The sequence below is a fragment of the Ailuropoda melanoleuca genome, chromosome 2, assembly GCF_002007445.2.
Source record: "Ailuropoda melanoleuca isolate Jingjing chromosome 2, ASM200744v2, whole genome shotgun sequence".
NCBI classification, from domain to species: domain Eukaryota; kingdom Metazoa; phylum Chordata; class Mammalia; order Carnivora; family Ursidae; genus Ailuropoda; species Ailuropoda melanoleuca.
The window spans coordinates 179,042,433-179,058,287 of record NC_048219.1 but is presented as its reverse complement, the minus strand read 5'-3'; the positions used below and the strand labels follow the sequence as shown (position 1 = coordinate 179,058,287).

At 49.2% G+C, this 15,855-nt stretch overlaps 1 long non-coding RNA gene across 2 annotated transcripts in view; it reads right to left on the bottom strand.

Annotated features, from left to right (window-relative positions):
- LOC117801136 overlaps positions 1 to 15,855 on the bottom strand; it is a 107,786-nt gene that overhangs the window by 36,517 nt on the left and 55,414 nt on the right. Inside the window, exon 3 of one of the 2 annotated variants that reach the window (XR_004623623.1) lies at positions 10,255 to 10,568. The exons of the other annotated variant lie outside the window; for it this stretch is intronic. This is a non-coding gene — a long non-coding RNA (uncharacterized LOC117801136). Of the gene's footprint in view, positions 1 to 10,254; positions 10,569 to 15,855 lie in introns of those variants that run through there. 2 annotated transcript variants of the gene reach the window in all.

Below are 15,855 nucleotides of genomic sequence, written 5' to 3'. Positions count from 1 at the left end.
CCTGTGCTCTTCAAGGATTTTTATGGTTTCAGGTCTCACATTTAGGTCTTTAATCCATTTCGAGTTTGTTTTTGTATTTGGTGAAAGAAAGTGGTCCAGTTTCATTCTTTTGCATGAAGCTGTCCAGCTTTCCCAAAACCATTTGTTGAAGATACTTTTTCCCATTGTCTATTCATTCCTCCTTTGTTGAAGATTAATTGACCACATAATTGTGGGTTTATTTCTGGGTTTTCTATTCTATTCCATTGATCTATGTGTCTATTTTTATGCCAGTACCATACTGTTTTAACTACTACCACTTTGTAACATAACTTGGAGTCGGGAATTGTGATGCCTCCAGTTTTGTTTTTTCTTTTTCAGGGTTTCTTTGGCTATTCAAGGTCTTTGTGGTTCCATACAAATTTTAGGATTATTTGTTCTAGTTCTGTGAAAAATGCTGTTGATATTTTGATAGAGATTGCATTAAATCTGTAGATTGCTTTGGATAATATGGGCATTTTAACAATGTTTATTCTTCCAACCCATGAGTATGGAATGTCTTCCCATTTCTTTTCGTTGTCTTGAATTTCTTTCATCAGGGTTTTATAATTTTCAGAATATGGTCTTTCACCTCTTTAGTGTAGTTTACTCCTAGAATTTCCAGGTCTTAGGGTAACCCTACATATAACTTTTTGAGGATCCATCAGACTGTTTGGAATATAGAACACATCCTTAAGGATCTAATTACAAATATTCCACAACATGGAGTTCACACAACAATGAAAGAAATCATGGGATCCTCAGTGGTGAAAAAGACCTCTCCTTTAATCCAACCTCTTTATTTAGTATTCAGACCCGAGGAGCACAGGGCTTATCCAAACTCACCAGAGGAATTGTGAGGCACAGATCGTACCCTTCGTCCAGTCCCCTGCTAAGGTAGGGGTTAAATCTGACACACCTTCAGGGTGTGAGAATACTCCCCTGGATGGAACATGAATCTGGTCAAATGGGGAAATTCCCAAGGTTTTGTGTTGTTTTGGTTTGGTTTTCAGTGTTTGAATCCGATTTGACGTCAAGCAAAACAACCAGGGAAAATACTGTGGGTCTGCCCCAGACCCACCTCTTTCCCTTGCGTGCCGTCATGGAAAGTCAAAAGGCATTTATTAATAAGCATGTATGCCCGACACCGCGCCAGGTTCTGTGCCTGTGCCGGGGGAATGCGCGACTGTCTGACCTCTGGAAGAGGACAAGCTCAGGCAAAGGCTTGCTCAGCTCCTTCCAGGCAGCCAAGGGGGGAAGGGTTTAGGGGAGACAGAGGAGGGGCCAGGAGCCCAGTACAGGGTGGAGACTGAGAATGTGGAGAGCACCCAATGAGATGGGGGGAGCCACAGTCCTATAGGCTGTGTGCAGGTGGGGGGGTGAGCAAATTCATGACTTAGAGCCTGATTTACACTTCTGTAATGCTAACTATTGGTTCCTTCAAGTGCTGCTCAACCAAAATGTATTCCATATTTGAGTGCAGGTTGAGTCTGATACCCCAGGGAGAAATCGATGAAATCCTACAACTGCTTCATTTATTCATAGGCACTAATGATGACCAGGTAAGGCTGAACCTTTTGAAAGCAATTAGTTTTCTTTCTTTTTTTTATATATATTTTTTAGAATAATTTTTTATTATGTTATGTTAGCCGCCATACAGTATATCCTTAGTTTTTGATGGAATGGTCCATGATTCATTATTTGCATATAACACCCAGTGCACCATGCAATAGGTGCCCTCCATAATACCCATCCCCAGGATAGGCTGGTGATGGGTAGCAATTAGCTTTCAATGTGATTGCTTAAACAAAAGAAACCCTCCCTGGATTTACAAATTTTGTAACTGCAGGGTCCCTGACCACCAGGGTTATATATGCAGGTCCAAGGTGAATTCCCCGAAAGAGAGCTTGTGGAGTCCAAATACAATGTAACTCTTTTTAAGGTAACCTGGAGTCCTTCCTGTAGGAGGTGTGGTTTGCCGAGACAAGTCCCATGCTCAAAGCCTTATTTGTGACTGTAATCATGGAACTAAGAACTCAGAATGTGTAGGCATTCTTCTGGGAAGAGAAAAATAACTTTCTGGTCTCGTCCAGCAATGACTGGGAGAGCCTGAGAATTCTCTGTTTTCCCCACCCTTGGTCATTCTTTCCATTTGCACATTTTCTAGATCAATACTTACAATCTCTAACATATGGCATCTATTTTCTCTTCTCCATTGGCGGGGGGGGGGGTGGCATTCATAACTTCCCCAAGCTTCTCACCCCCACCTCTCCAGCATCTGCAGGGCCCAGAGTTTTCCTAGGTGAGAGTTCTGGAGCTCAGAAAGCAGAAAGTGAGCAAAATGAAACCCCTAACCCAGACCCTGTGAGCCCAGATGATGCCTGCTCTGCCTGCTGCAAGCCCCTCAACCGTAGTCTCAGCTCCTTCTCTCCCAGAGATGGGCCCCCAGCCTGCTCCCGTCAGTGGTGGTGGGGGGGGGCTGGGGGCTAAAACAAACAGGCCTTTGGAAATTCAATGAAAGGAAACGGCTGAGTCAGGCCTTCTGTTTAAATAGTCCCCACCTGTTCTCTCTGCCTCGCCTCCCCCACCCCCACCCTGGGCTCCCCCCACTCCCCTTTCTCTTTTCTTTCCTTTTCCCCTTTGTTGCTCATTTTCAAAAGGGCAGAGTTGACAGCTCTCGCCTTGAGTAAAGCCAACCCCGGGAGCCAGCCAGAAGCCGCCTCATGCTGCTGACCCAGCTCTCTCCAGAGTGGCCCTGCCCATCCGCCCGCAGCCTGCACGTGGCTGTGCCTGGTCCACGGGTGGGGCGGTGGGGGGGGGGACACTCAACCCACTGCCCCCCCAACTCCCCAACTTCTCCACTGGCCCTCTGTGTGGCAGGCAGGCCTCCCCCCAACCCCCCCACCCCAACTCCCATCAGACACCCTCTGCCCAGGGGATTTGTGAAGCCTGGAAGCAGAGGGAGAGAGGGGACAAAGACAGACAGACAGGTGGCCCCTTACCAGGGATGTACCCTCTTTTTGGCTGGAACATTCGTGGCCCCATACACTTGATGCTGTGTGTAAAAATAACTTCTTGGCATTGGAGGAAATGAATTTGTTGCCCATACTCAAAACTAAGGAATAGGAAAGTTTCCAAAGTGGCACAAATTGAGTTAGAGATATGCCCTGAACCCACTAACTGCCCTCCATGGCACATGCGATGTCTTTGAGAACTCCCCTGTGTTGCCTTGGAAGGTAGGAACTTCTCCAAGTCTGTTGCTGGCTCTGCCAAAAGCCTTTTTTTAAATTAATGTTTCTTACAACTGCATGTGAATGTACCATTTTGAGAAAATTGCAGGCAGATTCACATGCAGTTGTAAGAAATAATATAGAGCCCTCCTGTAGTTTTATCAGTTCCCCCAGGGTAACATCGTACGAAACAGTAGTACAAAATCAGAAGGAGGATATTGACAAAGGTACAGTCAAGACACAGCGTGTCTCCACCACCACAGGGGTCCCTCATTCTGTCCTCCCGCGGCCATACCACTTCCCTCCTCCCGTCCCCCTCTGCAACCCTTGGCAACCACCAATCTGCTCTCCATTTCTAAAATGTGATTTCAAGAATGTTCTATACTTGGAATCCTACAGTATGCAAACTTCTGAAATTGCCTTTTTTCATTCTGCATAATTCTCCAGGGATTTGTCTGTAGTTGTGTGTATCTATTGTCCATTCCCTTTTGTTGCTAAGTAGTCTTCCATCATGTGAATGTACCACAACCTGTATAACCATTCACCTGTTGAAGGACATCTGGGTTGTTTCCAGTTTTTGTCTGTTATAAGTAAAGTTACCATAAACATTTATTTGTGTGTAAAGATAAGCCTTCATTTCTCTGGGGTCAAGGCCCTGGAGTCAATTGCCAGGTTCTATGATAATTGCTTGTTTAGTTGTATGATAATTGCATGTTTAATCATGCACCTTCTAAGACTCTTCTCTAAAATGATTCTTTGCACATGCTTCTGGGAATATTCTGGACTGGGAAGGGAGCAGAAGTAAAAGCTGGAAGTAGAAGGAACGGGTCTTTGAGACCTCAATTCATGGAGCGGAGTCAGTGTCTAAAGGTAGACGCAATGTGCCTGCCCTGGGTGCTGCAGGTGGTCCAGGAGGCAAAACCCAGGATGGCAGGAACAACAAGGGTCCCCCCAACTGCCCAGGCCCCAGCTCCAGAACCTGTGAATATATCAAGTTACATGGCAAAGAGGAATGAACGCTGCAAATGGAATTAAGGTCGCTAATCAGCTGACCTTGAGACAGAAGAGCATCCGGATGATGCAGGTGGGCCCCATGGGACCACAGGGTCTTTAAAAGTCAAAGAAGAAGGCAAAAAAGAGCCAGAGAACAATATGATTCAGTGTTGCTGGTTTTGAAGATGGGAGAAGGTGACCCCAAGTCAAGGAACACAGATGGCCACCAAGTCTGGGCTAGCTTGTTACAGCAGCAAAGACGAAACGAATACACAGACTGATCTCCGGGCACCGTTCAACCCTCAGGGTTTGCCCGTCCTGCTGCTGAACGGAGTCCAGCTGCTTGTCCTAGGAAGGGCTGAAAAGAACGTGGGACTTTCTCATGCTTGCTTCAAAAATCCCGCTTTTTCTCTGTGTATCGGCACACTTTCTGAGGGGCTGTAGGCTTGGACCTCTCCCTTCCCACCCCAGGCCTGTTACTTGCTGCCCCTTCCAGTGGACCCCCTCCCCAGCCTCTCCGGGCCTTGTGGCACCCCGGTGGCACCTTTGACGTCAAGGACTCTGAGAGCCCCTATCCAACAGACTCAAACTTCAGCCCAGCTTTTGCCCACAAGAGAGGACGTTTTGCTCTTTGGAACTCGTCTGTCCACTGGGTTTCAGCACTTAATTAATAGAAGCCCGCAGGAGCCTGCCTTTCTTACAGTGCAAGATCAGGCAACCAGGGTTTCATCAATACATCCGTGAACCCGGCTTCTTTCCCTCTGATGCTAACCCGAGAAAGGGATGAGCCCGGGGTGCGCAGGAAGGTGATGGGAGCAATGACGTCGAAACCGCGTCACTTATGAGGAAGCCTAAGTGAGGTGACAATTCCCCAAATGAGTAGTTCTCAAGCAAGGAGTGACTCAGAATCAGCGGGTGAACTTTCTCAGCCTGTACACGCACTCCACCCTCCCCCACCTGCAAGCGCTCGCAGCAGACACATGCCCCTGACCGTCAGCGTGACCACGTTCCCCAAGGATCAGAGCCCTGAGAGCTTCGTCTGTGAGATGACGGCATCAGTACACAACCTAACCAATGTGCAAATACATGCCTACCAACCACCCCCACCATGCGCGTGTGTGCGCGCGCACACACACACTTACAATTGGATCCACTATTTCACCATCTAGTTAGGCTTTGACTGGCATGAAGCCAAGACTAAGAAGCTGATCCAAGCTGGAAGATTCCTCTACCTAGTGGTCTCCCCTAACTAGTCTTCTCTCCCCGGAGTGTGGCATTCCTCACCCTAGCCTGCTTTCTCATCTCACCCATGGGGCTGGGCAGTTGGAGCTAGAAAGGAAGAACGGATGAATTGTCACAATCCCAGAGATTTCCCGAGATACAACCAAAGAAAATATCCTGTTGACAATGAGGCCTCTGAGACACCAAGAATACTTCACTCATTTATTTTACAAATATTTGTTCTGCAGAAACATGAGAGGCGTCACCCTGGTTCGGAGGTAGCCCAGTGCTGTGAGCTCTCTGAGCATACCCTGGAGAGGGTCATTAACAAGTCCAAGGGCACAGGCTGGGGCAGTGATGCTCGACCAATTCCCCTCGACCTTCCCCAGTGAGCCACCAAATCTGAATACATGTGGTATTTATTTTTGAGGTACTTGAGCACCCATCCTGGTAGGTGGGGATGCATGGGCCTCTTTGAACTCACGATATCACATAAGTCAGTTTAGAGCAGGGGAAGTTTGCTGTGGGGAAGAGGACTGTCTTAGTCGGCTTGGGCTGTGTTAACAAAATACCACAGATTGGGTGGCTTAAACCACAGACATTTATTTTCTGATGGTTCTGGAAGCTGGGAAGTCCACGATCAAGGTGCCAGCATGATCAGGTTCAGGTAAGAGCCCTCTTCCTGGCTTACAGACAGCTACCTTCTCATTGCGTGTTCACATGGCCTTTTCCAGATACTTGCACGTGGAGACTGAGCCAGCTCTGATCTCTCTTCCTCTTCTGAAACAGACACGAATCCCATTCATGAGGGCCCCATCCTCATGACCTCATTCAAACCTAATGAACTCCCGGAGGTCCCACCTCCAAATATCATCCCGCTGCGAGTTAGGAATTGAACGTGAATTTGGCGAGGACACACACATTCAGCCCAGGACAGGCAGAGTTGAGTTCCAGAGAAGGAGCACATATTCAGTGGGACATGTAAGAACCCAATGGAGAGGATGTTAGAGGGTGTACCCAAGTAATAAAGAGTTCTACTCCAAAGGACCACAGCAGCACAAGGAACACAAACAATGTGGGAGGCAAGTGAGTGCTTTCATAGATATGGAAAGACATGATGCTGCTGTTGTCATTGGCTGTGTTGTCACAATTGCTGGCTCATTAAGTGCTATCTTCAGATCCTTAATCACATCCAGTGTGTTCCCAATATTCTGTCACACGTGGGAAAAGGCTGGAAGCCACCAGATTAGAGACATACTCCCAACTCCATTAAATTCATTTCTGATGTTCTGATGTTCTGGGGCCCATCTCTACCTCTTTCGGAAGGAGGTTGTTAAATCCCTATGGAAGGTACAAAGGCTCTGCAAAGTTCATGTCTTTTTAAATTCCAAAATTACCCATTCTGGGGTACCTGGGTGGCTCAGTTGCTTAAGCATCCAACTCTTGACTGTGGCTCAGGTCATGGTCTCAGGGTCCTGAGATGGAACCCCAAGTCCGGCTCCGCACTCAGCAGGGAGTCTGCTTGAGAGTCTCTCTCTCTCAAATAAATAAATAAATCTTTAAAAAATAATAAAACCCACTTCACGCTTCTGGAGATGTTCTCTTCTTTGCACAGGGAAGGTGTTCAAAGTCATATCTCTGTTTATCCTATCCCAACTCCAGATGGCTTCATAAATGCGTACCAGGTAACCCTCAGCCTTCATACTTTCAGCATGAGGAAGAACAAAAGGAGACAGTGTCTACCCTGAGCTGGCTCATGGGTGAGCCTCTCTTAACTGTATTTGAGACCGAGCAAGTAGAATGTGCAGGCACTCTTGGTGTGAGGCCGGCAGGGCAGTGAATTCTGGTTTCAATATCCTCATTGACAAAGCTCAACATCGTGTTGGCTTGCTTTCTGCCAGAGCTAAGGGCCCTGTCTTCAGGAAACAGTCTGCAAAACTCTTGGTTTCTGCTTTTAAGGCTGCAAATTCCAATAAAATTTAAAGAAGTCCTTCCTAACCTTAAAAAGTCATGCTGAAGAATATCCCACCCCTCAAATGTAAACGTCACATATTTTCCTAACCTTAAAAAGTCATGCTGAAGAATATCCCACCCCTCAAATGTAAACGTCACATATTTTTGGATTCTAAAAGTGAGGCAGGGGCACCCGGGTGGCACAGCAGTTAAGCGTCTGCCTTCGGTTCAGGGCGTGATCCCGGTGTTATGGGATCGAGCCCCACACCAGGCTCCTCTGCTATGAGCCTGCTTCTTCCTCTCCCACTCCCCCTGCTTGTGTTCCCTCTCTCACTGGCTGTCTCTCTCTCTGTCAAATAAATAAATAAGATCTTTTAAAAAAAATAAAAATAAAAATAAAAGTGAGGCAAACTCACTAGATTAACGTGGAAAATAGGGAAAAAGCACAAAGAAAACGAAACTCATATTTTGTATATGTATTGGTATTACAATTATTTGACCATAATCAGGATCATGCTGTGTGTAATCTGCTTTTTTGACACATTAGTAAGATGTGAACATTTTCTCCTGTCATTTACGTAGCTCTTCACAAACATGATTTTTTGTGGTAGATGGCATGCTCTCATGTGGGTGTATTATGATTCATTAAATCTATCTTTTCTTGTTGGCTATTTAGTCCATTTCTAATTTTTCACTACCTCAAACTATCCTTTTCAAAAGTATTGCATATTGAATTCTCATCCATGACTCATCGCAGAGGAAGAGGTTATCAAATGTAAAGTGAGCCTGAAGCATGCTAATTTCATAAGTAGCTAATTAACACCCATTTAAGCTGATAGCTGTTCTAGTAGCAAGGATAGAAATCAAAAGGACCTAGAGAAACTCAAATGAAAGCCTGAAAATGGTGTTGCTTCAATGGGTTTGGAGAAGTACATCAACCAACTGATAATTCACTGGCTCTCAAATGCATTCCTTGTAAGCTGCACCATTTACTTTAGGTCCCAAGACGAAGGAAAAAAAGATCATAAAATGTAAATAATCAGAGATGCTTCCCTTATGCACAGCACTCGGGTGGTTCAGGAGACTACAGGCCCAAGGAAGAAAGTCTTGCTAAGAAACTCGAGGGCATCAATGCGTGGCCTGGTGTAATGCATGTCACCCAAAACCAAGGCCTGGGGTAATAATATGAACAATAACCCATGATTTTGATTGTCATCATTTTACTAGACTGCCTGTCATCTCAAAATGGTAAAATACAGACTCAGTCTTGGTCATTGTCACCCATTCACCCGGCAGTTTCATTCCTCTGTGCCTTTCTGGAANCATCATTTTACTAGACTGCCTGTCATCTCAAAATGGTAAAATACAGACTCAGTCTTGGTCATTGTCACCCATGCACACCCCCCATTCACCCGGCGGTTTCATTCCTCTGTGCCTTTCTGGACGCAATTCCCTCTTCCTGAAATAGTCGTATTCATGCAGAAAATGCAACTCATGCCCCATCTTCTTGGGGACAGCCCCCGGACCTCCCCGGGGAGGAGAAGGCATCCAGCCAGGAAGGAGCAGACCAGTCCCTCCTCAGACCCAGCCCTGGCTTTGCACACCGGCTCGTGTGTGTTGACTACCACCGTCTGAGACCCCAACAAGTGGGGGAAGACAGACAGAGCTCTGAGAGAGGCAGCTTCGTATGGTGTTGCGACTCCGGGGACCAGAGTCTCGCCTGATGGTCAAGCCAGCTTCTCCCAGTCTGGAAACCGTCATCTGAACCTGCCACACCAATCTTAGCTTTTTGAAGCTGCTGAAAGGATTTGATGAGAGCAGTAGAGCCCAAACTCTGCCATGGCTTCTGCATGCATTTTGCTAAAAGTTCGCCTTCTCCTCTCCGGCTGTTCTCCCACGGCCCGCCAGCTTCCCCTCCTCCGGGCGGGAAAAGGCCTCAACTGCAGGGAACAGGCTGCTCAGGCCTGGCCTGGCCTCCAGGCTGTGTTTGCAGCCGCTCTCCGCGTCGTGCGCCCCACGGCTTACTCCACACCTCCAGTTCTCACTAAAGCTGCAGCTGTTCAGCGTTTGTTTTTTTTAAAAAACCCAACTTCGCTTAGTTACCCACTGTGGGAAGAGTTCGAGTTGGCTTCCAGAGAGAAGCAGCTTTCTCTTTAATCCAGGCATTAAGACCTCAGCCTCCCAGCGTCCAGGCTGGGAAGCTCATTTCAAATTCCTTTTGGCGGGAAAGGGAGGCTCTTACTAGGATACTTGGCTAGAAATGCTCAGGGCTTCATGGCTCAGGAGCCAGAGCAATTCGGGAGATTTACTGTTTAATCATTTTATGTCCCCTCACTCTGGATGCCCTATAATCCTAATCACACTGTGTTTTAATCAAGAATTTATGCACTGTCTGGGAGCTCCTGGAGGCTAGAACCATGTCTTGCCTTTGAACGCACAGAGCCTGCAAATTTCCATGTGTATTAGTTTATTTTTTAATCATTTGTTTATTCTTTTATAATAATTTTTTATTATGTTATGTTAGTCACCATGCAGTATATCCTTAGTTTTTGATGTAATGTTCCATGGCTCATTACTTGCGTATAACACCCAGTGCTCCATGCAGTACGTGCCCTCCTTACTACCCATCACCGGCCTATCCCCATCCCCTACCCCCCTCCCCTGAAGCCCTCAGTTTGTTTCCCAGAGTCCATAGTCTCTCGTGGTTCATTCCCCCTTCTGTTTACCACCCCCCATATCATTTTTTTTTAAGTGAGGTCTATACCCAGTGTGGGGTTTGAATTCACCACCCTGAGATCCAGAGTCACATGCTCTACCGACTGAGCCAGCCAGGCGCCCCTCAATCAGGATTAGTTGAGATGATTGAATGAATAAAAGAACGCTGAGGTTGATTCAAATCTCTACAGGCTGAGGTCTTTGGAGGACAGCCCATCCTTGGCCGCCCTGCCGCTGCTCTTCCTCAGACAGTGATCTCCAAGGTCATCTGGCACACACATTGAAGAGGTTTCTTTGTTGGGGCATTTGTGCTTCTCAGTGTCACCCCGTAGTCTTATCAGAGAGCATTTCATGGCACAGCAATCTAGGGCTCTACCCTCTGAGAGTGAATGACTTCTGTCCAGGACGGATCCTACTAAGTGCCAACACCAGGCTTATCTGTCAAACGGACAGGCAGGTTATGCTGTGTAACAAACAACCCCCACATCTCAAAGGCTTAAAACAACACAGGTTTGTTTTATGCCACATGCACATTTCAGACCCGCTGTATTGCCCCATCTCTCCTCTTTCTACGGTCCAGTCGGAGATGACCCATGCTGCCATCTTCACAAATACTGGCAGTGTCAGTGACCAAGGACAAAGGGGAAAGGTTGTGGTGAATCTCAGTCCCACACCAGCTCTTCGAGCCTCTCGCAGGAAGTGAGACCCATCACTTCCACTCACTCCATTGGCCAAAATCAGTCCTTGGCCACATCTGGGTTCAAGGGGGTAGGGAAGGTGACCACCCCGTGCACATGAACAACCCTAATGACCACTCCACACTGTGTCTTTTATGGAGTTGGGACTCAATTAATTGTTTGACAGGGATTACAAAAAAAACTGATTTGCTCCTAAGGGTAAGGTAAAGGTTTCTTTTGTTTTTCAGAAAGGAGGTAAAGCATGGATATACACAACGAGAAGGGAGATGATCACTGAATCACTCTGTGTAAGAAAAAATGGACCCAGGGGAAAGGTCCAGGAGTCCTGAGTGGGCAGAGGAAACTTGAACCCTCTTGGGAGCAGGGAAATAATAACTAAATGGTAGAGTCTGTAGAAAGAGAGAAAAAAATACAGTATCCCCCAGCGAGAGAGGATTTTAGAAAGTCTGCTGCGTGGAAAGTGACATACTGTCTTTGGGCATCTCCCCCACTTTAGAAGCAGGTCTGTGGGTTTGGGAAGTGACAACGCGCTGAGGCTCACTTCCCGACAAATACAAGGCAGGGCTGGAGGTGGCCAAGGAGGCCCATATACTGTCAACAGGCCAAAACCAAGTTTGCTTTCACTTTGCTTTCCTGATCTGGCTCCAGCTGACCTCTCCTTTATCCTCCACTATAACCCGGCACCCCTACAAGGGCGTGTGCTACATTCTACCCCATCACCCCTTGCGGGCTACCTGGTGCTTCCCCACCCCTACACCTTCTTACTCCCTTCCCCACCTCCTAAGCCCCAGCTCCACTATCAAAACCCCCACCTTTCCACCTCTCCAAATCCTCCCTTCTCCTCAAGCTGCATCTCGGAGGCCACCAATTCCCCTGACTCACTAAGATGTCCTCGTCTCTCTCCATGCCATGCCACCCCCTTCACAAAGCAATGTCATACAGAAATTTCTGGCGGACATGCCATCTACCCTAAAAGACCGTGAGACCCTCCGGGGCCAGGGAGGTTTTCTACCTCACTTCATCTTTTAACCCGAGCTCCCAGTACAGAATTGAGTATGAAGTAACACCATAGTGACACTGAAGAGTAGTAACAGGGACAGATGACATTTACCAAGCCCATGTGGCCTGGGCCCTCTGCTAAGGACTTAAGTACATCGTCTTTTTATCTGTACAGTCACCCTAGTGAGTATTAATAGCTTCCCTTTACTGATGGGGAGAAAAATGGAGACCCAGAGAGAGTAAGCCAGCAGCGCCAAATCCTGCAGCTGTGGTGTCAGAATGACCTCGGTTCGAACATATTCCTCTTCACTTAACTCCAACGGTCAGCTGTTCCTGCAGGCTTCTGAACAATTAGTGGTGCGGCTCAGCTTTCAACTTGAGTCTTTCTGATGCCAAAGGCGACGCTCTAAAACGCAAGGTGCTTGTGGCAAAGATGGTCCACATGTTCCAACCACGGGCCTTTCCTCCCAGCTCCACCTCCCAGCCTCCCATCCGCGGGCCTGAGCACATGCAGGGCGTGCGATGAACACCACCGGCTACACCAAGAGCATGAGCCTTGACGTGAAGCTCTCCAGGCTCTCCCGCCCCTCAGACCTGCCACCTCATGGCTTTGAGGCTCCACCACGGACTTAGAGCTCTCATGAGAAGAGCCATCAGAGGAATGAGGGACTTCGCAGCCACGTCCCCTGATCCTGCCCTGACAACCCTCCCTCCCTGGGAGATGGGAGCAAGAAATTAGTCTGATTGTGCCAAGCCATTGAGGGGTGCGTATTGACTGCTGAAACAGTAAAGTCATCCTGATAAAACAGTGCTCCATAGATGACTGATTTTAAAGCGATATTTGGGGTGCCCCTGAGATCGTAGGAGCAGGGAAAGAGTCCCCAGGAGCGCTGAGAGAAGACTTGACATCCATTCATACATCTACCCTGCACAGCTTGGGGGCGGGGGGGGGGGGCTGACCAGTCTGAATGAATGAGTGGGACTAAGGATGGAGAGGAAGGAGGCCAGAGATCAGTGAACGGAGGACCCAGGAGCAGGGAGCGACACGCCACGCAGAGTCTCCAGGGCAGGGCTCCTTCCTTCCGTTGACGAGGCCCCCCGGGGTGGTAGAGGGCAGCTACAGGGGGAAGGGGCTACTGCTCCTGAGCATGAGTTCTGGCCAGGTGCAAGGAAAAGCCTGCCTGGCCTGCAGGGCTGGCAGCCCGGGCAGCCTGTGGGCCTCGTCTGAGATCCGGCCCCGTTCTTTGCCAAGCAGCCCTCCTGAAACATGAGCTGGCACAGTGTGCCGGCAGCTGGTTTCCCACTGCCCACTCTCTCTTTCTCCTTCGCTTTCTCTGGACTCTCCTCTCGCTGCCACCATTCTCCTGCTCCTCGGTGGCTGCATTAAGGAGAGATTGACAGTCCCCTGGGGCAAAGAACACCCTAAACCTGCAAGCAGACTGTCCCTCTGCCCACCCACACACATTATGCCCCACTTATTTGCATGTCAATACCCAGAATGCCCTGCCGGTCCACGCCAGAGCCATTAGACAGCTGTTGCCAGCGTCTGGAGCCTGGAATTGGCAGAGCTAGGTGTCCCTCAGAGCGCACTGCGTTTGCTTTCGTGCCAGCCGAAACTGGGAATGAGTGCCTTCACCTGCAGCCTCAGCCCCTCCGACAGGGTTCCACTAGCGTGGCTCAAGTTGGCACGAGGCACAAAGGAACCCAGATGCACTGAGAAACGGTTTTGGAAGCCATTTGACCAGCTTTCAAGATCCTCACACCACCCCCCAAGTGCACCCGCCGGCACAAGCCCCCCCACGCCAGCCCGGCCCCGCTGCCCGCCCAAGAGCACGGCCTCTCCCACCAGCGCGGGCTGGAAGAGAGCTTGCTCCAGGCCCGGGTTTGAAGAGCTCCCCCACCCCCGACGCCCCGCTGTTCTCCTCCATCATGTCAGGTTCAGAGAGGACAAGCCACTTGCCAAAACGTCCCGGGCGTGATGAGCCCCCCAGCTTCGGTCCCAGAGTCTCAGAGTTCCCCCAAGCCCTGCTTGAGTGGTATCAGTTCACCGGCCCCGAGAGCAGCTTGGGAAAAGGCAACTTCTCCAGGTCAGGGGCCAGTGAGAGGCATACACTGGGTGGAAACAAGCACCAAGAAAACACCTAGGACGATAATGGTACGTGATGACAAAGAAGGTGGGTGGAAGGTGGGCAGGAAGGGCTGGGTGGGAAGAACAAGAGAAACAGCAAACAGAATACGACCTCCGTATTCCATCTCGTCCAAAACGGGCTTCTTTGGTGCAGAGGATATTAGGCATACCTGCCCCTGCCCTACAGGAATGTGAAGCCCCATCCCTGACTCAGACAGCTATTTAAGAACTCAACGATGCATTCATTGAGGTAAGCCTCACGCGCTTACTAACCCTAACGGGTCAGATAACGTGGCGGTAAGGGGAAAGGTGTGGCCCCTACGGGGTGGTGTGTTTGTACGCCGGCAAGCCCCTTTCCTCCCTGCCGCATGCGATGACGGCCTCCTGGGGGTCAGGGACAGGTGCCCCCGAGTCACCCAGGCCTGCTCCTCAAGGCCCAGGAGCACAGGGGGCAACATGCCCTCTGGAACCGCGTTCCTCATGCTCAGAAGGACACTGTGGCTTCCCGTCTGGGGCATCTGGGGCCAGTCCCTCTTCTCCGCGCCTCGGCTCCCTCACCCTCAAGACGGAGCTTGCTACAGAATGCCCTCACAGAGCGGAGGTGAGTTCACACACGGAACGCTCTTCACACGGTGTGTGTGACACAGATCAAACCATCAATAAACATCCACTACCGTTACCATGGCGGCGGGCTGTACTTCTCAGCAAAAGTCACTGCGAAGCTTCAGGAAGCAGGAGCCAAGGGTCACAGACTCCATCAAGGTGAACTGGTTTGTACAGGAAACTAAACCATGGATTTGGCCTCCTTGCGTGGGGCTCTAGCCAGGTAAGGACAGGACACCAAGCACTTGCAACATGTTTAGGCCAAGAGACATATTGATCACTGGCACCGTGACTGTCTGGGAAGGCAGGAGCATTTCAGATGTAAGCATACACAGGAAACTTCGGCTCCTGCTCCCTGGCTCTCCGCTGCGGCATTGCTTTGGGGTAAAGAGGGGTGATGTGGGAAGAGTCACAGAGAGGCGGCTGAGACAGCGCTTGTGGCCCAGAACCAGGAAATGCAGGGGTCCTCGCGTGAGGTCACTGTAAGTCTAGCTGCTTGAGAAAGGTGAGGGTGGGCCGTTGCTAACTCTTCACAACTTTGACACCACCCTCTTTGGGGTCTTCCACCTGCCCTCCCCCACTCCAACCCTCAGGGTGGGGTCAAAGACGGAGGGATTTGGAGGGCTGAGCCCCAAGTCCCAGGAAAACTCCTTTCTCTGTTCCCCAGGATTAGGAGATTAGGAAGAGAACAAAGGAGCAATTCACCAGTGGATCCTGCAATTGTCCCACGTCCGACTCAGCAACCGCTGAGTTCCCACCATCTCAAGTGGCTAGGGAGACGGCTGAAACCAGCCGGCTGGCTTTAAACAGTGTCTGTGCAATGCCTCTCCTGGAGATTCTTCAGTGCCTTCTGGGCTTGTAGCTTAGGGGAGACTAGAGTGTGTGTGTGTGTGTGCGCGCGCGTGCACGTGCATGTGCTCGCACACATGCACACGCACGTGCAAGTTGCTTAGGGGAAAATCAGAGATAAGGGAAATAGGTACTGAAAGAGAACCTTCCATAGGTTTACTATTCGGACCAGGCACTGACCAGGAAGGATGACTGATAAAACCCGCCCCAATGCCAACAGATACACAGTCTGCCAAAAAGACACATTTTGAAACTTTGGGAAAATTGAGGGAGAAAGAAAACCCACAACTGCATCATGGGTTACATTTTGGTATATTTTTTCCACTTTCTCTGCCTATGTATTTTTTAAAGTGTATAAAATATCACCCAATTCACACTTTCTCAGGACCTGCGATGTCTCCTTTTCCTTAACATTACACCAGGCATGTTTCCGTGCTGAGACACATTC